A 22,963-nucleotide genomic window follows, 5' to 3' on the forward strand; every position below is an offset into this window, starting at 1 on the left:
ATACCTACCTCATACAGCTCCTTTAAATCTTGCCCCTCGCACCTTAAACCTGTGCTCCATAGTAATTGACTCTTCCACCCTGGGAAAAAGCTTCTGACGATCCACTCTGTCCATGCCTCTCATAATCTTGTAGGCTTCTGTCAGGTCGCCCTCAACGTCTGTTGTTCCAGTGAGAACAATCCAAGTTTCTCCAGCCTCCAGCCATAGCTAATGCCCTCCAGACCAGGCAGCATCCTGCTAAACCTTTTCTGTACCCTCTCTTAAGCCTCCACATCCTTCTGGTAGTGTGGCGAGCAGAATTGAGCACTATATGCCAAGTGACCTAAGTAAGGTTCTATAAAGCTGCGACATGATTTGCCAATTTTTAAACTCAATGCTCCTGCCGATGAAGGCAAGCATGCTGTATGCTTCTTGACTACCTTCTCCACCTGCATTGCCACTTTCAGTGACTGTGAACCTGTATTCCTTTTGCCTATCAATACCCTGCATTTACTGTATACTTCCTATCTGTATTAGGCCTTCCAAAATGCATTACCTCACATTTGTACTGACCCCCTGATCCTCCCAACCCCTCTGCCACCCAATCCCATCGTGGCCCCCCCCCCCCACTTCCTTTTGTGGAGCATGTTTGTTTCATGCCAATTCTGGATGGGTGAATGCAGTAGTAAAGGGGGAAATGCAGGTAAGTTTGGGTGTGCAGCCCATTAAGTCATTTAAATGCCTGCAAATGCATTTAAATAGCCTTCATGCCCATTTCAGGTGCACTCCTGATCGCAGCCATTTTCGGGCTTTGGTAAAGGGAGAATTGGCACAGGGGCAGGTGTGGATCCCACTTCTCGCCTCATGCCCAACTTGACCACATTTTCTCACCTGAAAATAGGCGCAATGCAATGGTAAAATCAGGCCCAAATTGTACATAGCGAAATCTAGATATTAATATCATACTGAATATGAAACTGTAAAGATGTCCTCTAAAATCTTGTCTGAAATTATTTAGCCGATTGCAAGAATTATGGGCATTCCCCACTTTTGGAACCTAAATTCAATTGTGAAAACCTTAGGAATGTCACAACAATATTGACCTCTCATATTGGGGGAGGCACGTTGGCACAATGGTCAGCACTGATGCGTCATAGTGCCAGGGACCTGGGTTCAATTCCTAGCTTGGTTACTGTCTGTGCAGAGTCTGCATGTTCACCCAGTGTCTGCGTGGGTTTCCTCCGGGTGCTCAGGTTTCCTCCCACAGGTGCGTTAGCCATGCTAAATTCTCCCTCAGTATACCCGAACACACGCTGGAGTGTGGCAACTAGGAGATTTTCACAGTAATTTCATTGCTATATTAATGTAAGCCTACTTGTGACACTAATAATTAGAAAAAAAATCTTTAAACTCCCTTAGACAGAGCTAGATTTGAGGAAATAATGAAGAACCCAAACCTTTATTGTTCCATTAACAGTTTTAAAAATCAGCAGAAGTATTTGCAGCCTGATGGCTAGATTCCCACATGGAAACATGACTTGATAGACTTAGCAGCTGTTTTTTCTAAAGCCAGTGTATTAGGTTGTGAATTTACTATTATTTGGATGGGTGGTGATGATCACTGCCAGAATCATAAAGACTCAATTAAAACGATAACTGAGAACAAGAGAGTTGAAAATGTTTGAATACAATGTCAAACACCATCAATATTAAGATTAACAATCAGATCTCAATATAAACAGAAAGCTATTAAGAACAACTTGGAACTATATTGCAATAAACATACGCACAAAGCTTTGCTAATAGCAAAGCCCAGGGTGCAGGGGCATCAGATTCTTTGTCTTCTTTATCCTCAATTCAACCCAGCAGTTTTCAAATTAAATATAAATTGGAGAGATGTAAAACAGGTTGATTTCATAGAACAGAATCATAGAATCCCTAGCCAACAGAAGGAAGCCATTTGGCCCTGTACCGGTACAGAGTCTATACTAACCACAATCCCACCCAAGCCCTACTCCCATAACCCCACACATCTACCCTACTAATCCCCCAGACACTGGGGTCAATTTAGCAATCAACCTAACCCACACATTTTTGGACTGTGGGAGAAGACCGAAGCACCCGAATGAAACCCACACAGACATGGGGAGACTGAGGCTGGAATTGAACCCAGTGCTGTTTGTTGTTCCATTCCCAACCCAGTCCCATTGTTGTTCCCCATTTTACTGTAATGCACCAGGTCACGATGTACTCCATTGTGCATCACGCAACTTGATGCCCGAATTCAATGAGTTTTGATAAAGGGCAGGATTCTTCGATCTCGTCTGTACCCATCCAGCTGACAGAGAGAATGGACAATTTGGCTCTGAGCCAAAACTCCATTCACTGCAGCAGCACCAGAGAATTCCAGCTGTGGATGAGGGCAGAGATTTTCAGTGCAAAATTCCACTAGGCATTGAAAATATTAGTTTCTTAATAGTCCTACCTGATTCACACCATAACCGATCATTTGCCAAAATAGAGTTTGTATCCTTAAAATGCTGCAAAATATAACTGATGTTTGATACATAAAAAGACATTTGTTGCCAGCACTGAAGTTACAATGTATAAATCTTGTTTGTAGTAAGCCATCATCATGATATTTCTACTGGATAGCCAGACATTAGAAGCTGGATCACAAAGCATAGTATCAGAGAATCCCTACAGTAGCAAAGAAAGTCATTCAGCCCATCAAGCTTGCACCAACAACAATCCAACCCAGGCTCTATCCCCGTGTTTACTCTGTTAATCGCCCTGACACTAAGGGGCAATTTAGCATGGCCAGTCAACCTTACCTGCATATCTCTGGCCTGTGGGAGGAAACCGGAGCACCCAGAATAAACCCACACAGTCCTAGTGAGAATGTGTAAACTCCACACAGACTCATCCAGAGCTGGAATCGAACTTGGCTCCCTGGCGCTGTGAGGCAGCAGTGCTAACCACTGTGCCACCATGCCGGCGTGATATCTGTAATGTAGTGCAGTGGCCCTTTAGTGATATCTATGTCGAGCCACAAACATGCTTTTCTAAAATGAAACAGCTGTAGGTTTTTAGAAAATTACAATCTATTCAAACATAGGGCAGAATTTTCCGACCCTTCCCGCCAACGGGTTCTTCTGGCCTTGCTGTAAGCGATCCCCATGGCGGGTTTCCCAGTGGTGGATCAGGTGAGCCACACAGAACAACATAAATCAGGATCCGAATATACTGCCAGTAGCCAATGGTGAGCCACCTCCAGCACCGGAATACATGCCACAGAGGGGCTGGAAAGTCCCACCCATAATGAAACATCACAGAAACCTGACCAAACACTTTTCAGCGAGGTACATTCAGTTACTATCAGAGCAGATGTCCAGAAGTCTGGACAAAGAGAGAGATTGTAAGTAGTGTCTTAAAGGAAGAAAGACGTAGAGAGGTAGAGAGATTCAGAGAAGTAATTTTTAAAATTACGACATGGTGGCACGGTGGTTAGCACTGCTGCCTCACAGCGCCGGGGACCCAGATTCAATTCCGGCCTCAGTCACTGTCTGTGTGGAGTTTGCACATTCTCGCCGTGTCTGCATGGGTTTCCTCTGGGTGCTCCAGTTTCCTCCCACAGTGCAAAGATGTGTGGGTTAAGTTGATGGGTCAAATAGGTATGGCCATAGTGTCAGGGGGATTAGCAGGGTAAATGTGTGGGGTTATGGGAATAGAGCCGGGGTGGAATTGTGGTCGGTACAGACTCAATGGGCCAAATGGTCTTCTATACTGTAGGGATTCTTGATGATTTTATGATATGTGATAGTCACTGACAAGGCCATTATTACCAATTGAGAAAGTGATCATGAGTTCTTGAAATGATGGGGTCAGTATAGTTTATGTGCACCCACAGTGCTGTTAAACAGGGAGTTCCAGGAATATCACTGAGTTCCAGGAATGAGGGCCTGAGCAGCTGAAGGCACAGCCATACATAGAGTGATTAAAGTTACAGTATGCTGAGGCCAGAATAGATGAGGCTTGAAGGTTACAGTACTGGAGGAGGTTTTAGATATAGAGAAGGATGAGGCTGTGGCAACAACTGAAAACAAGCATGAGAATTTTAAAATGAAGATATTCTGTAACTACGCGTCAATGCTGATCAGCAAGGATGGGGATAACGGGACTTGATGGGTGTTACAGCTGGGCAGCAGCCTTTTGGATGAGCTTTAGTTTATGGATGGGAGACCGACCAGGTGTGTATTGGAATAGCCAAGTCAAGAGGTAACAAAGGCCTGGACGAGGGTTGGAGAAGCGGAAGAGCTGAAGCAGGGGCAGAATCAGGCAATTTTTATGGAAGTGAAAATAAACAGTCTTAATAATGATGGCACAGGGATTGCGGTTAGAAACTCTTCTCAGTATCACATCTGATACCAAGGTTGTGAAGAGTTTTGTTCAGCCGCAGACTGTTGCCAGAAAGATGGATATTGGCTTGGGAATGCAGTTTGTGGTGAGGAACAAAGCCAATGGGCTCGTTTTTCCCAGTACTTAATTAGAGGAAATTTCTGCTTATTTAGTACTGGAAGTCGGATAAGCAATCTGACAACGTGGAGACAGGAACGCTCAAGGGAGGTGGTGATGAGATAGATCTGCTTGTGATCAGCGTACGTGTGAAAGCTAATGTCCTTTCAGATTATGTCCTTCTGTCAAGGGTTTTATCAACAACCAAAAAAACTCGAGTTCACTTTCATTGATACCAACTTTAGACTGAATTCTAATTTTCAAACTACCATGGTGAGATATGGAACGATGCCTTCTGGATTCTTAATCCTTTGTTTGTTCCAAGTATGGTTTGTTGTTTGACCGATTATTGTGAGAGATGGGAATAAGGGGGAAGAAAATGAAACTTACATAATAAATGTGAATCGATGGCCAGTTATGTTGTTAGTCTGTCAATGACACATCATTGTTTCTTTTAACTATAAGGGCATCATTTTATATTTGCAAAAGCTTTATTTATTCAATAAATGTTTCTTATGTTCTTAAATGTGGTAACATCAAATACAGGCTACAATGGAGCACAGTATCTCAACTTATTCAATTTCAGAACCAAACAGAAACAAAGACTTTTCAATGGCTTCATGATTTCTCATAATACAAATTTCAGTTCAGCAAAAAACAAAATCAGACATGGTGGCTTCGAAAAATACTATTTACGTTGTGTTTCTTAAGTTCACTTATCTTCACAAATATGGGCACAGGGGTGTGATTTTCCTGCCCCGTTACATGACTCAACCAACATAGCAGAATGGGAAATGTAAGTGAGAAGGTAAAAATGTAATTCCTGTCCAACAGCCTATAGGTCACAATTCTCCTGGGCTAGTTTTTTTTGCATAATCAGCCTCGCTGCTGGGGAATGGCATGAGGCTGATTTCAATATTCGTGATCTCATCTGAATCTCTGTAGTGAGCTCCGAACGGTATTGTCTGGGCTCACTTGGATTTCTGACTTTGCCAGTGAAGGTTCCTGCTAACGGGGATCACAGCTGCTCCCCAGAAACGGGGGCAGGGCTGGCCATTGGGAGTTGGGGGCCAATGATTGGAAAGCCAGTGATTGGGGGCGGGGAGGGCAAAATTGGGACCAGCAATGTCCATGGGGAAGATATCAACTGACCTGCGTGCCTGATAGCCCATGAGCACTCTGCTGCCAGCCTTTCCAGCAGGTTTAGACTCCACCCCCCCCTCCCCTAATGGTGTGAATCGCTTGTTGGCCTCTGCATTGCACAGTGCCTTAAATTCAAGAAACAGCTCAATCAAAAAAAGGGGCAGGAAAACCTTCTATTTATTTGCCCATTGGACACACATTTTTTGGGGGGAAAATCTCCCCTGTGGTGTTTCGAGTGTTCAGGCTCAAAACTCTACAACTTTTATGTTTCTATAAAATATATCCTAATTCCCTCTGCCTAGAGTTTCTCTTTATTCCAGTTTTCTTCCTTCCCCAAAGGCATAGTTCCATTTAAGTCTTGGGACAGTGAGCTTCAGCCAGCTATCTGATTTTGGGAGATACGACAGTCAGGCCTGTTCTCATGTTGAACACAAACACACGCACAATGGGTCAATTTCAACTGAACCATCTATCTGGAATTCTATTCTTCACTGAAGCGAGTAGTGATTAATATTAAGCCGGGCATAACATTGGCATCCCACCAATTCCCTTGGAATAGCCTAGCAATTTCATAGAAAATTACCCTGCAATCACAGCTGAGGTCACTGGACAGCAATAGTTCAGGATGATTTTTCTCATTGCTTAGTGTGTGGACATTGAGGCCAATAGAGGGAACCCACTTGATGCTCTTTGCTGATCAGTTAAGTGAGTGCTCTGTTATTTTATACCACACTGGGCAATTCATCTCTGAGAGAAACTCCATTTTTTTATTCAATTGAACACATGTGAACAGGTTGGTCCAGTTAATAAGAACATAAGAAATAGGAGCAGGAGTAGGCCATCTAGCCCTTCGAGCCTGCCCCGCCATTCAATAAGATCATGGCTGATCTGTCGCTGCTCAGTTCCACTTTCCCGTCCTCTCCCCATAACCCTTAATCCCCTCTCTTATCCAAAACCCATCAACCCGCGTCTTAAAAATATTTAGCGAGGCAGCCTCCACCACTTCAATGGGCAGAGAATTCCAGAGATTCACCACCCTTTGAGTGAAGAAGTTCCTCCTCAACTCCGTTCTAAACCGCCCCCCCTTTATCTTGAGGCTGTGCCCCCTAGTCCTACTGTCTTTTTTGAGCGGGAAGAGTCTCTCCACCTCTATCCTATCCATCCCATTCATCATCTTATACGTCTCAATGAGATCTCCCCTCATTCTTCTAAACTCTAACGAGTACAAGCCTAGTTTATTCAGCCTCTCCTCATAGCACAACCCCCTCAACTCCGGTATCAGCCTAGTAAACCTCCTCTGCACTCCCTCCAAGGCCAAAATATCTTTGCGCAGGTGCGGCGCCCAAAACTGCACACAGTACTCCAGCTGCGGCCTCACCAATGCCCTATACAGCTGCAGCAAGACCTCCCTACTTTTATATTCAATCCCCCTCGCTATGAAGGCCAGCATCCCATTCGCCTTCCTGACCACCTGCTGCACCTGCAAGCTGGGTTTTTGCGACTCATGCACCAGGACCCCGAGGTCCCTCTGCACCGTCGCCTGCTGCAGTTTTTCGCCCCGTAAGTAATAGTGCTTCCTACCATTCTTCCTACCAAAGTGGACCACCTCACACTTGCCAACATTAAATTCCATTTGCCATTTCCTGGCCCATTCGCCCAGCCTATCTAGATCCTTCTGCAGACTCTCCACACCCTCCGCACAATTTGCCGTTCCCCCAGTCTTGGTGTCATCAGCAAATTTCGACACCCTACACTCGGTTCCCTCCTCCAGATCATCTATATAAATGGTAAAAAGCTGAGGCCCCAGCACCGACCCCTGGGGCACTCCACTAGTCACCATCCGCCAATCCGAATAGCACCCGTTGACCCCCAGACCAGGCATAGATGTTTATGGCTCTCTAAAGTACATGTTCCTCACATTCAGTGAATGGGCCACACACCAATACTGGTTTCATGCAGGGTCACATGATCATGATGACAATGAGTAGAGTTTACACTTTGGGCTCTTCACCTATCCTTTCTTGGCTTTCATGGACAAACCTGGGCTTCCTATAATCTGGAACTCAGGACATTCTGGATGGATTGCATGAAATTAACATACCTCAGGTTAGCCTAGCTCTTTTACAACAGAGGTCGCCCATGGCGCTCATTTTACCTTTTGTACCTCTTCAGTGAAAGAGAAAATACCACAGTGTCAAGTCATATAGTTCAGGCCTAAACTACCAAACAAATTGCTTCCAGGAAAGTATTTTTGTGTGGAAATATAGTGGGACAACATTTAACATAGGATCATAGAATCTCTACAGTGCAGGAGGAGGCCACTGAGCCCATTGAGCCTGCACCGACTATGGAATTGAACCTGGGTCTCTGGTGCTCTGAGGTAGCAGTGCTAACACTGTGCCACCCATACACACTACTTATTTCTGAATTTGAAAGCAACAACATATTCTAAGTTCTTATGAGCTAACTGTAACTGTTTCATTGGCAATGGGCAGGTGGTTAGAAATCAACCATGGGGTCCAGAGACAAGGTTCAGCTGCCTTACCTGGGTTCTGATATTGTATGAAGGTGAGATGGGCAATTGTCAGAAGCCAGCTTGTGCCCCTTTAAATAGACAGATTGGGCTCAGCTTGGCTTCTCTATAAACTATAAATCTGAGCAGAGGCCCTGAATGTTGAAGCAGTTTTGGCTACCAGAAGCTATTGGAAGAGTAGTTGAGGTCAGAAGAGCCCAAAGGTGAGTGGATTTCCTCCAGTCTCCTAGCGGAAAGCTCTAGCCTTTCCAGCTCATTATTTTCTTGCCTCTTCACTGACTCGTAACTCTTCCCAAGCACATTTTCAATCACTTACCTGAGGAATAGTGATTATTCATCTGTTTCCTGACAATGGTCTCTGCTGCTCATCATCCTTCCCCTGATCATCTATTGATTCTCTCCTCTCTCCCATTTCTCTCTCTCTGCAGTCCCTATCAGCTTGAGGTCAAATACTGATGCAAATCGAAGCTCCAGTATTAGAAACTCCCGGCCTCACGCTTTGAAGTTATGGCCATTTGCCATCCACCTGGTTTACTTGCCCATATGACTCCTGCTCTGAGTTAAATTGAAGAGTTCATTCTCAGAATTTTGAAATGGAGTATCTCTGTAATACAAGCCACAACTTTAAGCTCTTCTGTCTTGTCAATGCATTGGGAAACATACAACTGAACTAATGTCAATGTACAACCTAGCACTGCTGTCCACATCTGTCCCAGTGAGGTGGAGGTTCTCCCTTGGAAGAATGTAATCAGAGCAAAGCCTTTAAGATGAAAAATGTAAACATCATTTTGTTTCTATCAAAAGTGAACTGTTTATTTCCAGCTTCTCTTTCATATCATAAACTTGACTCTCAGCTAGCCGTGTAACCACTGTCACTCTCCCTGCTCCACCATCCCCATTTCTTGCATCCAATGTCTCATTCACTGACAGCAATTGACATGTAAGGCCTTCAGACAGTACTGTGCAGCTTACTCTATGCAGGGCCCAAATCAAAGAAATTCCAATCAAAGTCCAGCTTCATGATACAAGTGGACAAGCTGAAAGTTCATGTTAAAAACATGAAGAACCTTTTGTGATATGAAGAATAAAGCTTTGTGTCCATAGTGCCAGCTTTGAAACAAAAATTGTTCAAAGAGTTAATTTTATCATCACTCCAGCTGCAGCAGTTTACACAAAGAAAACAGTTTCTACAAGACCCCAGCTTGCCCCCAGGATATGCCAATGCACTCCACAACCAATGAATTACTTCTGAAGTGTAGTTGCTGCTGTCACATAGGTGCACACAGCAATCAATTTTGTGTACAGCAAAATCTGTCAACAGTGAATGAGATGAATGACCAGTCACTCGGAGTAACTGGTTTAAAGGTTTAAAAATTGGCCAGGAAACAGAGAGAACTCCCCTATGCCTCTTTGAAGAGGGCTGTGAGAAATTTTAAATCATCTTGAATAGACAGACACAGACACTTGATTGAACTTCTCATTTGAAAGATGATGGCTGGGATATTTTGCAGCCCCCATAAGCCTCCCCAGCCTCCCTCACTAAACCCCTCACCAAAAGTCAATGGACCCATGGCCAGCCCACCACATCTCCCGTGGCAGGTCCCAGGATGGCAAGGCTGGAAAATCCTGGCCAATGTCTCTGACAAGGCTGCACTCCTTCAGCACTTAACTGGTGTGTCATCTTGGATTAGTGGCTTCAAACACAGCAATTGTCAGTTTGAATACAGATGATTCAGTAGTTACCCCAATGAAGCTTAAAACCCACACTGCCATAAGCGACTGGGATTGATGTTAAGCATGGCATTTGTATAATGCAACTATCCTCCACTCACTGTATTTTGCTGAGGAATGATCTATTTGTATTATATGATTACTCCCTTTTCACAGCACTTTTCTGGAGAAGCCACCCTACTTTTATTTGGTGTACTGTTGCAGTTTCAGTCATGACTTCTGTTTGCTGTCTTAGAGATGGTCTTTAAATAGACTCTGTAGACTGTTTGCTGCAGTGCACTGTTTAAATGGATGCCATTTTTGCAGTTAGAGATTTTTTTGTTGTAAAGTAGACTAAAGTAGTTAGGGGCAGCACGGTGACGCAATGGTTAGCGTTGCTGCCTAACAGCACTAGGGACCTGGATTCAATTCCTGGCTTGGGTCACTGTCTGTGCAGAATCCGCATGAACTCCCTTTGTCTGTGTGGGTTTCCTCTGGGTGCTCTGGTTTCTTCCCACAGCCGGAAAGGCGTGCTGGTTAGGTGCATTGACCTGAACAGATGCCATAGTGTGGTGACTAGGAGAATTTCACTGTAACTTCATTGCAGTAAGCCTTACATGTGACTAATAAATAAACTTTCTTAAACTTTTTTTTATTGCTGTGAGTCCTGATCCATCTTCAACTCATTGGCTGACACCATGGTATTAATGGAAATAGTTGGCTCAAACCCTGGATCTTGACTCTTTTGACTCTCAGTTGAACCATTAAGTCCTGATTTATACATGTCATCTAAGGATGGCACATATCACAACAGCAGTGAAAATCTGGTGAATAATCCACTAGTAATGGCAATTTTGTCTCAAACACCATAGGGGAGGTGATGGCTTACTGGTATTATCACCAGACTGTTGAACCAGAAATTAAGCTAATGTTCTGGGGATCCGGGTTCAAATCCCACCACAGCAGATAGTGGAATTTGAATTCAATACAAAAAGATTTCTGGAATTAAGAATCTACTGATGACCATGAAACCATTGTCGATTGTCAGGAAAATCTCATTTGGTTCACTAATACCCTTTAAGTAAGGAAATCTGCCGTCCTTAACTGGTCTGGCTGACATGTGACTTCAGAGCCACAGCAATGTGGTTGATTCTCAACTGCCCTCTGAAATGGCCTAGCAAAGGGCAACTAGGGATGGGCAATAAATGCTGGCCAGCCAGCGACGCCCATGTCCCAAAAATGATTTAAAAAATACATAGATAATTTTGTGCCACCTTCTTTTATCGCAAGATCTTGATTTGAAATCAATGGAAGTACATTGGCACAAATTGAATTACACCACAGGCTTTCCAGCTCTGACAGATATAACCTACCTTAAATAAAAGAAAAACATACTGGCTGGGACAATGTTGAAAATTATGTGATAATTTAAACAGTATTGTCCTTGATTTCCCTGGAGGAAATTTTAGAACAAGTTTTCTGGAGAACCAATATATTCTGTGGCAAAACATAATAGTAAATCAAATGTAGCTTTAGCCAATGGACAATGCATTGATCGCCCCAACAATGCCATTTTTAATAATTCTGATTGTCATCAAGTTTCCTTAAGGCCTAATCAATTCATATACCAATAAATCCTGGTTGTAAGTATGCTCTCTGGTGACAGAATGTAATATTTATCCACCCTCAAGTTTAGTTTCCTAAGTCACCACAGATATCTTTAACCCTTGTTTCATTCTCTGAAAGATCAAAAGTTCACACAAATCTTATTGAATGGCAGAGCAGACTCGAGGGGCTGAATGGCCTACTTGTACTTGTGAGTTCCATATTCCTTTATTCCATTGCAAGGTCCTCCTGTAACGGAAAATGTACAGCTGTCCTGTTGTGAATCTTAAGGGATAGATTCATCTTTCTATATGTGATTAAGAGCCATCAGAGTGTGACATAGAGATAATAAATGAATGGAGAAAGTTAATGGGACATACAGTACTATTATTCTGTTACATTCTATTGCGGATATGGCTGAATTTTATGTGGCCAAAGTGGGGTTGCTGTAGTCCAGCAGAAACATTACTTCTGGTGTGTTGATGTTGGTCATGAGCTCTCTAATGTCAAGCCTCGTCCATTATAATACAGTACAACCTGCTCACATTTTGAAATCAGTATTAAGAGCCAAGTTAGATAGTTGCAAATGACAGTGAAAAAACATTGCCCCAGCTATAGTGAGGTGGGTGGACTGGAAACACGGCTGGTGAGAAATCACTTTGTTTTTGAGGTATGAAATGATGGATATAAAATCACTACAGTACAGAAGGAGGCCATTCAGCTGATCGAGCCTACATCAACACAATCCCACCCAGGCCCTATTCCTGTAACTCCACATATTTACCCTAGCTAATTCCCCTGACACTAGGGTCAATTTAGCTTGGCCAATCAACCTAACCCACAAATCTTTGGACTGTGGAGGAAACTGGAGCACTTGGAGGAAACCCACACAGACATGGGGAGAATATACAAACTCCACACAGACAGTGCTAATGACTGTGCCACTGGCCACTGTTAAAAAGAGGGCCAATCCCAGACTTTAGCAGAAGAGTCTGTGGTCTGGGCCCTGGGGAAAATTTTGCTGCTTACATACTTCTGATCTGACTCAGGACAATTCTTTAAGGAAGAAGCCAAGAAGGAAATGCTCTTGTCATCATTGAGCACTAAAGCATTAGTGATGTGGAATAACAAAGAACAAAAAACAGCCTGGGAAACAGGCCCTTCGGCCCAACGAGCCTGCGCCGCCATTTTAACACTACCAGTCCCCCCCTCCACCCATGACCCTTATCTATTGTTTTATGGCCATCCACATTGAGGGAAACTAACTTAGGGACAATTTATTACTGCCAATCAGCCTAATAGCACATCTTTGGGGTGTGGGAGGAAACCGGAGCACCCGGAGAAAACCCACGCAAGCATGGGGAGAATGTGTAAACTCCCACAGACACTGGCCCAAATCCACATGTCTGCACAGCAAACAGTGATAGTCACTGAGCTGTCGTCTTGCCCAGCATCTAGTCCAGTTTAAGCACACACTAACGACATGAAGCACTAGGCCAATCTTGAACAACCAAGAGCAGCCCAAGTACGACCCATCACGTGTATGCCCCTCGTTGGACAACAAGGCGGACTGATTTAAAACCTGTGAATTAAAAGAGAAAAAACTTTATTATCATACCATATCCATTTATCTTACCAGGGATGCCCCAATGCTAATGAACCTTATTTAAAACAATCTCCTATATCCACCCATCTCCAACCCACTCATGTGCCTGTCTAAGTTACTCTTAAACAACTCTAGCGTACTTGCCTCCACCACCTTACTTGGCAGAGCATTCCACACCCCTGCTACCCTCTGTGTGAAAAACCTCCCTCTAATATCTGTGTTACACCTGTCCCCCCTCACCTTAAGCCCATGGCCCCTCGTACTGTGTGTCTCTATCATAGGAAATAGCTTACCTCTGTTTACTGTATCTATACCCTTCATAATCTTATATTCCTCTATTAGATCCCCCCTCAGTCGCCATCTTTCAAGGGAAAAGAGCCCCAATTTGTTCAATCTTTCCTCATAACCCAGTCCTTCCATACCAGGCAACATCCTGGTAAACCTCCTCTGCACTGCCTCCAGAGTCTCCATGTCCTTCTGGTAGTAAGGCGACCAGAACTGGACGCAGTACTCTAAATGCAGCCTAACCAACGTTCTATACAACTCCAGCTCTTATATTCTATACCCCTTCCTATAAAGGCTAATGTACCATAGGCTTTCTTCACAACCTTCTCCACTTGTACTGCCACCTTCAAAGACTTGTGCACTTGCACCCTCAGGTCTCGCTGCGATTCTATACTCCTTACGGGCTTACCTTTTATACTATAACTCCCCCCTACATTATTCTGGCCAAAATGCATCTCCTCACATTTATCCGGATTAAACTCCATTTGCCATGTATCTGCCCAATATACCAGCCTATCAATATCCTGTTGTATTGCCAGACACTGCTCCTCACTGCCTGCCAATCCAGCCATCTTGGTGTCATCAGCAAATTTGCTGATCACACCACTTACTCCCTCTTCCAAGTCATTTATATACACTACAAAGAGAAGAGGTCCAGTACCGAGCCCTGCGGCACACCACTAGTGACAGACCTCCAGCTAGAAAAAGACTCCTCCACTACTACTCTGACTCCTCTTTGCAAGCCAGTTCTCTACCCATCTAGATACCTGGCCACGTATCCCATGACCCTTAATCTTTTCTACCAACCTACCATGAGGGACTTTGTCAAATGCCTTACTGAAATCCATATAGATGACATCAACGGCTCGTCCTTCATCGACCGTTTTTGTCACCTCTTCAAAAAATTCTACCAGATTTGTAAGGCAAGACTTCCCCTTTACAAAGCCATGCTGTGTATCCTTAATCAGATCGCAACGCTCTAAGTGCTCATACATCCTATCCCTAAGAATCCTCTCCATCAACTTGCCTACCACTGATGTTAAACCCACCGGCCTATAGTTACCCGGGTTATCCCTCCTACCCTTTTTAAACAACGGTACCACGTTCGCTATCCTCCAGTCCACTGGGACCTCACCTGTGTCCAAAGAAGAGACAAAGATTTGCGTCAGGGGCTCAGCAATTTCATCTCTCACCTCCCTAAGCAGCCTAGGATAAATGCCATCAGGCCCCGGAGATTTATCAGTTTTAATGCTACCTAAAAGCCCTAACACTTCTTCCCTCGTAATCGATAGATCCTTCAATTGGTCTACAGCTCCCTCGATGACCGTACCAGACTTCTCCTTCGTGAATACCAACGCAAAGTATTCATTCAGGATCTCCCCCATTCCCTCAGACTCGAAGCACAATTCCCCTCGTCTGTCCCTGAGAGGACTGATTTTAGCCCTAGCCACCCTTTTGCTCCTAACATAGGAGTAAAACAGTTTTGGATTTTCCTTAATCCTACCTGCCAAAGCCATTTCATGCCCCCTTTTTGCCCTCCTAACTCTCCTTTTGAGATCCCTCCTACTCTCTCTGCACTCCTCCAACGCTCTCTCCGTTCCCAACTGCTTAGACCTGACATACGCCTCTCGTTTCTTCCTAACCAGGTCTTCTATATCTCTAGTAATCCACGGCTCTCTAATCCTACCTTTTCCATCCTTCCTCCCAACCGGCACATGCCTTTCCTGCACCCATTGCAATTTTCCCTTGGAAGTCTCCCACATGCCTAACATGGACTCCAACAGCCTATCCCAGTCTGTATCCCTAAGCTCCTGCCTAATCCGGCTGTATCTAGCCTTCCCGCAATTTAGCACCCTCCCCTTAGGACAGCGCTCATCTTTTTCCATTCGTATTCTAAAGTAGACAGAGTTGTGGTCACTATTGGCCACATGTTCACCTATCGTAACCTCAACCACCTGACCCAGCTCATTGCCCAGAACTAAATCCAGTATAGCCCCCTCTCTAGTTGGGCTATCTACATACTGCTGCAAGGATCCTTCCAATACACATCTTACGAATTCCTCCCCATCCGAACCCCAGTTCTAGGCTCCTTCCAATCCACCCCAGGGAGATTAAAATCTTCCACTACAACAACCCTGTTCTTCAACAACTTGTCCAAAATGTCCCTACATATACCCTCTTCCACTGCCCGTGGGCTGTTGGGCGGCCTGTAGTACACTCCTAGCATAGTAATGGCTCCCTTTCTATTCTTCAACTCCACCCACAGAGACTCAATTTCCAACCCCTCCATGTTATCCTCCCTCTGCACCACTGTGATCTGCTCCCTAACTAAGAGCACCACTCCCCCTCCTCTTTTCGACCCTCCCCTATCACACCTAAAATACTTATACCCAGGAATATTTAGCTGCCAGTCCTGCCCTTCCTTTAACCACATCTCTGTCACTGCCACCACATCTAAATTCCTCGCGAACATCAAGGCCTTAAGTTCATCTGTCCTACCCGTCACACTCCTCGCATTAAAACAGATGCACTGAAGACCCTCAGGTCCACTCGGATCCTCCTCCTCCTGGGGGATTTTCCAATCATCTAGACTTACCCTGTCACCCAACTCACTCCCACTCCCAGTGCCTGAGCTGTCTGTCTCCTCCCCACCCCCGCTCCATATTAGTTTAAACCCTGCTGAAACACTCCAACTAACCTCCCAGCTAAAATATGTGTACCCTTCCCATTTAAATGTCCCCCATCCCACTTGTAAAAGTGCCCTTCCCTCACAAAGACTTCCCAATGGTCTACAAAACTAAAACCCTCTGTCCTGCACCAATCCCTCAGCCATGCATTCAGCTGTAGGTTCTCATTATTTTTATCCCTGCTATTGCTGGGCCCTGGCAGCAGCCCAGAGATCGCCACCCTGGAGGCCCTGCACTTCAGCCTGGCTCCCAACTCCCTGAACTGCATACATATTTCCCCCCTACTCTTCCTTCCTATGTCCTTCTCTCCTATGTGTATAATTACATCTGCCTGGGTCCCTTGGCCCTTCAAGATTCCCTCTACCGTCTCCGACACATCCTGTACCCCTGCTCCAGGGAGGCAGGCTACCATCCTGGAGTCCCGCTTTTGCCCACAGAACCGCCTATCAATTCCTTTAACCCTCCCGTCCCCCACCACTATCTCACATCCAGCCCCCTTCCTTCCCCCTGAGGCATTCCAGTCTTCCTCTCTTGCCCTTTCCACCCCTGTTGTCGCCTTACCCCTGATATCTTGGGAGACTACCTCTGGGGTAGCCTTTGGACCATTACTCCTCTTCTTTTTCCCCTTCCTAACTGTAACCCACCCATTCCCCCCCCCCAGGCTCTGGGATCCCCTCTTGACCGTGGTTCCTATTCATTATCGCCTCATTTTCCCGGACTAAAAATAAATCCTCCAGCCTCACCTCCAGTTGCCTAACCCGGGCCCTCAAACGCTGCAACTCCAGACATTTGGAGCAGATGTGGACTCTCCAGAGATGCGGTGTCTCCAGGAACTCCCACATATTGCACCTAACGCAGCTGACACGCCTCCCCAAGGACCCTGCCATTTATTTGACCACCCTTAGACTTATGGACACAAATGGAAAAATTTGACCAGTAACTCACCTTGCCTAAGCCTGCTCTCGCCTAAGCCCTGTGAGCCAAAGCCCTTGCAGCACTCACTCAGCACCCACCTCACTCCGCTGCTTGCTGTCTATTGCGGCCTTCTTTTTGTACTCCTGTGCTCCCTTCCCGACTGCCCTTGCGCCTAGGTCCCGCTACGGAAAGTGCAAACTAACAAAAACCCCACGAACCAGTAATACAATTGAAAATTACAGTACAATTGCAATTCAGACTCACCAGCCACCAGTACACTGCTCCGGGGAACAATGAGGATAATGTCCCCAATGGGGGCTGTACATTCAGAGGGAGGCACTTTCTTCAGTGAAGAAGAGGAGGTGGCCAGCTGGCCAGGGCAGACGCAACATGAGCTAAGTAAGACGGACAAGCTGCTGTGTAGTGAGGGAGGCAAAGCAGCACCAACTATGCAGAGGTGGGCAAAGGTCCAACCTGTCAACTGAATGTCCTACCTTCAAATGACAAAGTGCGGTGACTTTGTCAAGGTAGATTTCACACCTTTTCTGTGACAGACTGGCAGCTGGGACCACCTCCTATTGTGAGGGTGACCAGCCAATGCCTATGGCCTTAAAAATCACTTTCATCTTGAGCTTCTGCACCTCTGGCTCATTCCAGACCCTCTGTGGAGGTCTCAGTGGGGTCACATAGCCTGCAGAATGTCACTGCATTAAGTTCTTCACTGATGGCATGTCTAGGGGCGCACGTCAATATACTTGGTTTACAACTGACAACAAAGGTGGAAACAGGTAGAGGCTTTGCAGCAATGCAGGTTTCCCACAGGTAAGAGGTGACTCTTGCACCCACACAGCCAGAAAAACACAAGCAGGACAGTCAGCTCAGAAGGGATACCACTCTATAAACATGCAGACTGTGTGTGTGACCACAATTAAAGCATCATACACCAAAATACAAATGCTGGAGATCTGAAATGAAAACAGAAATTGCTGGAAATACTCAGCAGCCCTGCCAGCATCTGTAGAGAGAGAAGCTGAGTTAATGTTTCGAGTCCAATATGGCTCTTCTTAAGCATTCAGAGGTTGGTGTATCTCAGGGGAATGGGTCAGCTGTGTTCCAATGTTATTTCTTCCCTGGTAAAGGTCCTGAAAGCTTCCAAACTAGAAGGGCCGAAGGGCCTGTTTCCCATGCTGTGTTGTTCTTTGTTGTTCTAATAGTCACACACATTTACAAACAAGCTCTTACCTACCATTCTTCAGCATGAAGTCACCATGAGCCCAGTCACTGCTTTCTGCTGCAGCTGCCACAAAGCCCTGCAGGGGGTCCCTTTAAATGAATGCTTGTGATCTCCTTCTGGATCAGGGTCACCCTGTCCCTGGCCGTCCTGCCTTAGCCAAGTTACCATACTGTCTACTGTCTCATCGGTCAGCCGACTTCCTGCTGGGTGGCCATTAATTATGCACCCTCTTTCAAAGGCGAGGGGACAGATTTGGCAATCCACAGACTTCTGGATAGTCACTGAGCCAAGTAGAATTCAACCCCACAATCAACTTACTGAGAGAAACGTTGCATGTGATTTTACACGATGGTTTTCACTGTTGGAATGTAACCAATTATAACATTGGGTCTGTCGTAGTGACCAATGGTAACATGCTGTAAAGGTCAGCTGACCCATAAACTATGTAACCAATGGCAAAATGATGTGGTGATCATCTGACACAGTATAAATAACAAGGATTTGTAGGAGCTTGGAATGGATCAGAGTGAGGCATGAAATGTTGGAGTAATAGTGTTTATTTATTAAACCTTTTTCTTTGATTTATAAGTTGGAGTAAGTTTTGTTTCATTTTATTGCCTAAAACTGAAGAGTTCCTTTTGCTGGATCAACGTGAAGTTTTAATTTATTTATGGGATGTTGATGTTGCTGGCAATGCCAGTATTTATTGTCCAGAAGGTAGTGAACTGCAGCCAGCTGGTGTAATTAGCCTCACAGCTAACCTTGCCACACAACATTGTCCACTGGTCATCAAAGTCCATGAGGCCTTGGACAAATTGGACCACTTTCTATACCTTGGGAGCCTATTAACAATGATGAGGCTCAGCATTAAGTTAGGATGGTGTGTGACTTACGTGGGAACTTGCAAATGATAGTATTCCATGTGCTTTCTCCCCTTGTCCTCCTAGGTGGTAAAAGTCATACCTTTTGAGAGGTGCTGTTAAAAAAACCTTGGTGAGTTGGTTCAGGGCATCCTGTAGATGGTACACACTGCAGCCACTAGGTGCAGTAGTGGAGGAGTCGACATTTAAGGTGATAGATGGGGTGTCACTCAAGCACACTGCTTTGTTCTGGGTGGTCTCGAGCTTGAGGTTGTCAGAGCTACACTCATTCAGGCAAGTGGAGAATATTTTTTATAGTCAAACTCCTGATTTGAGTCTGGTGGATGGAGGAAAGGTATTGGGGTTTCAGGAGGTGAGCCATTCAGTGAGTCTCTGTCCTGCTCTTGTAGCCATTGTATTTATGAGACTGGTCCAGTTAAGTTAATGGACAAACCATAATCAGGATATTAACATACAGATATTATCACTTTCATAGAAATAATCTAATGATATTCCTTGGTTATGGTAGTAAAGCAAAGAGCTAAATTTAACTGCAATGAAATGGCAGGAAATGTCCCATTAGCTGAGTGCTGATTATAGTGGGAATTATTACAAAGCCAAATAATGGACTTCAATGAGAGTGCTAAATTGAACTCTGTGCTCCTTTGGACAGAAATGGTAATTCTATTTCTATTGATGTTAATGGATCTGGGAATTATTTTTGGATTGACCTTATGTACAGTAAATATGGAAAAATCAACAGAAGCAATCACTTTGAATAACTGTATAAATTATGCAGCTACCACCCAGCGCCATAACTTCTCAGTCGAAACAGCAGGGACAGGATATTGGAGCAAATATGCTTCACAATATTTTAAATGGGGGTTGGATTACCTTTTGACTCCTTTTAGTGAAGGGTGATTCTGAGCCAAAAAATTCCACAACCTAAAGGTTAGACTTGCTGTTGTTTGTTACTGAGTTCTGTCAATCCTTGCTGAGTCTTTAGGTGGAGTGCATCATGACAACTCAACCCCACCTCAAACATAGTTGGCAGCCACTTAATGGTCTAATTAAAGCAAATCATCCACCAGATAAACACTAGGAACATAGGACTTAGGAACAGAAGTAGCCTCTTTTGCGGTCTTGTGTGGTCTGTGGACAATGTTTGTTTAAGGTGTTTTAGATTGCATTTCCTTTTCAGTTATTTAAAAAATCTTTTGCTACTGTGTCACTTGCACTTCAGCTCAACACTCCTGATGTCTGGATACTCAGCAGGGAAGGACGAGGGCTGATTGTGTACCTGATTCTGGGCCTGTCCAAAACCGCCATCAACAGGTCCCCCTGAGAGGGTAATCCACATAACACTGCCCCTTTACCATGGCTATATCCATGGCCGGGTGTCCCTGGAGAAGGAGCGTGTGGTGTCCACGGGCAATATCAAGGCCTTCCATGACCGTTGGGCGTCACAGAGACTGGAGTGCATCATTGATCTCTTTTGATTTAAGTTTCATTTGTGCTTTTGATTTGTTTTGGGCAATTCCCCATTTAAGGGCCTGCCCTTCTAGCTTTGTCCCTCAGTTTATTTAACTGAGTTTAATTTGTTTAACCAAAAGAATGGTTGGAACAGGAGGAGGCCAGTCAGCCCATCAAGCCTGCTCCATCAATGAGATGATGGCTGATCCAGTACTGATCTCAACTCCACTTTCCAGTCTGTCCCCCATAACTCTTGATACCTTTGTCTATTAAAACTCAGTCTAATGCAGCCTTGAGTACAATGAATAAGCCTACACCTATCTCTGGGGATGAGAATTCCACATAGTGACTATCGTCCGAGACAAAAAAATCCTCATCCCTGTCTTAAATGTTTAAAGATCAAGTTTATTTATTAGTGTCACAAGTAGGCTTACGTTAATGCTGTAATGAAGTTACTGTGAAAATCCCCTAGACGCCACACTCCGGCGCCTGTTTGGGTACACTGAGGGAGCATTTAGCATAGCCAATCTGCCTAACCAACACAATTGTGGGAAAAAACCAAAGCACCTGAATGAAACCCACAGGGAGAATGTGCAGACTCTGCACAGACAGTTACCCAAGCCAGGAATTGAACCTGGGTCCCTGGCACTGAGGCAGCTTGGCTAGTCACTGTGCCACCCAGATGTTTGCAATTTTGAAAAAGATTAGAACTTCATATCATTTTGGATAACAGTTTGATGAAAGATCTTTCGGTAAATGATATTTTGTTTGGAGGGAAGCAGAAGACCCAAAGGATTTGTGTATTATTTCACCACAATGGTGTCACCACAAATGACAATAATGTATTTTGCAGCATAGAAGTCTCAGGAAAAGTGAGCGATAATAAACATTAAGCTGCATTTTGCCAAAACTTCTTTGCTAGAATAATTCTATCTGGTGTTATTATAGGACGGGTTTTCAACAAATTCCGAGCCAAATGATTCAACAACCTAAGAGTTAGACTCGCTGCTGTTTGTTCCTCTGAATCCTGTCAGTCCTTGCTGAACCTGTAGGGGAGGGCATTATGACAACTCACCCCACTACCTAAGTGGGGAGACGATGGTCTAGTGGTATTATTGCCAGACTATTAATCCAAAAACTCAACTAATATTCTGGGGACCTGTGTTTGAATCCCGCCATGGCAGATGGAGGAATTTGAGTTCCATTAAAAAAAATCTGGAATTAAGAATCTGCTGATGACAATGAAACCATTGTCATAGAATCCCCACTGTGCAAAAAGAGGCCATTTGGCCCATCGAGCCTGTGCCAACAACAATCCCTCCTACTCCATACTTACTCTACCAAGCTCCCTGACACTAAGGGGCAATTTAGCAATGCCAATCAACCTAACCCACACATCTTTGGACAGTGGAGGAGTACCCAGTGGAAACCCACACAGATAAGGGGAGAATGTACGATCAGTGAACAAAGACCAGAATTGAACCCGGGACCCTGGTGCTGTGAGGTAGCAGTGCTAACCACTGTGCCACCATAAGAACATAAGAAATAGGAGCAGGAGTAGGCCATCTAGCCCTTCGAGCCTGCCCCGCCATTCAACAAGATCATGGCTGATCTGAAGTGGCTCAGTTCCACTTTCCCTCTTTCTCCCCATAACCCTTAATCCCCTTGCCTATCAAAAACCCATCAACTCACGTCTTAAATATATTTAGCGAGGCAGCCTCCACCACTTCAACGGGCAGAGAATTCCGGAGATTCACCACCCTTTCAGTGAAGAAGTTCCTCCTCAACTCCGTTCTAAACTGCCCCCCCCTTACCTTGAGGCTGTGCCCTCTAGTCCTACTGTCCTTTCTGAGCGGGAAGAACCTCTCCACCTCTACCCTATCCATCCCATTCATCATCTTATACGTCTCAATGAGATCTCCCCTCATTCTTCTAAACTCTAACGAGTACAAGCCGAGTTTATTCAGCCTCTCCTCATAGCTCAACCCCCTCAACTCCAGTATCAGCCTAGTGAACCTCCTCTGCATTCCCTCCAAGGCCAAAATATCCTTGCGCAAGTGCGGCGACCAAAACTGCACACAGTACTCCAGCTGAGGCCTCACCAGCGCCCTGTCCAGTTGCAGCAAGACCTCCCTACTTTTATATTCAATCCCCCTCGCTATGAAGGCCAACATCCCATTCGCCTTCCTGACCACCTGCTGCACCTGCAAGCTGGGTTTTTGCGACTCATGCACAAGGACCCCGAGGTCCCTCTGCACCGTCGCATGCTGCAGCTTTTCGCCATGTAAGTAGTAGTCCTTCCTACCATTATTCCTACCAAAGTGGACAACCTCACACTTGCCAACATTAAATTCCATTTGCCAATTCCTCGCCCATTCGCTCAGCCATTCGCTCACCATGTCGCCCACAGGTCAATTG

Source organism: Carcharhinus amblyrhynchos, chromosome 25 (genome assembly GCF_965287045.1).
Source record: "Carcharhinus amblyrhynchos chromosome 25, sCarAmb.v2.hapA, whole genome shotgun sequence".
Taxonomy (NCBI): domain Eukaryota; kingdom Metazoa; phylum Chordata; class Chondrichthyes; order Carcharhiniformes; family Carcharhinidae; genus Carcharhinus; species Carcharhinus amblyrhynchos.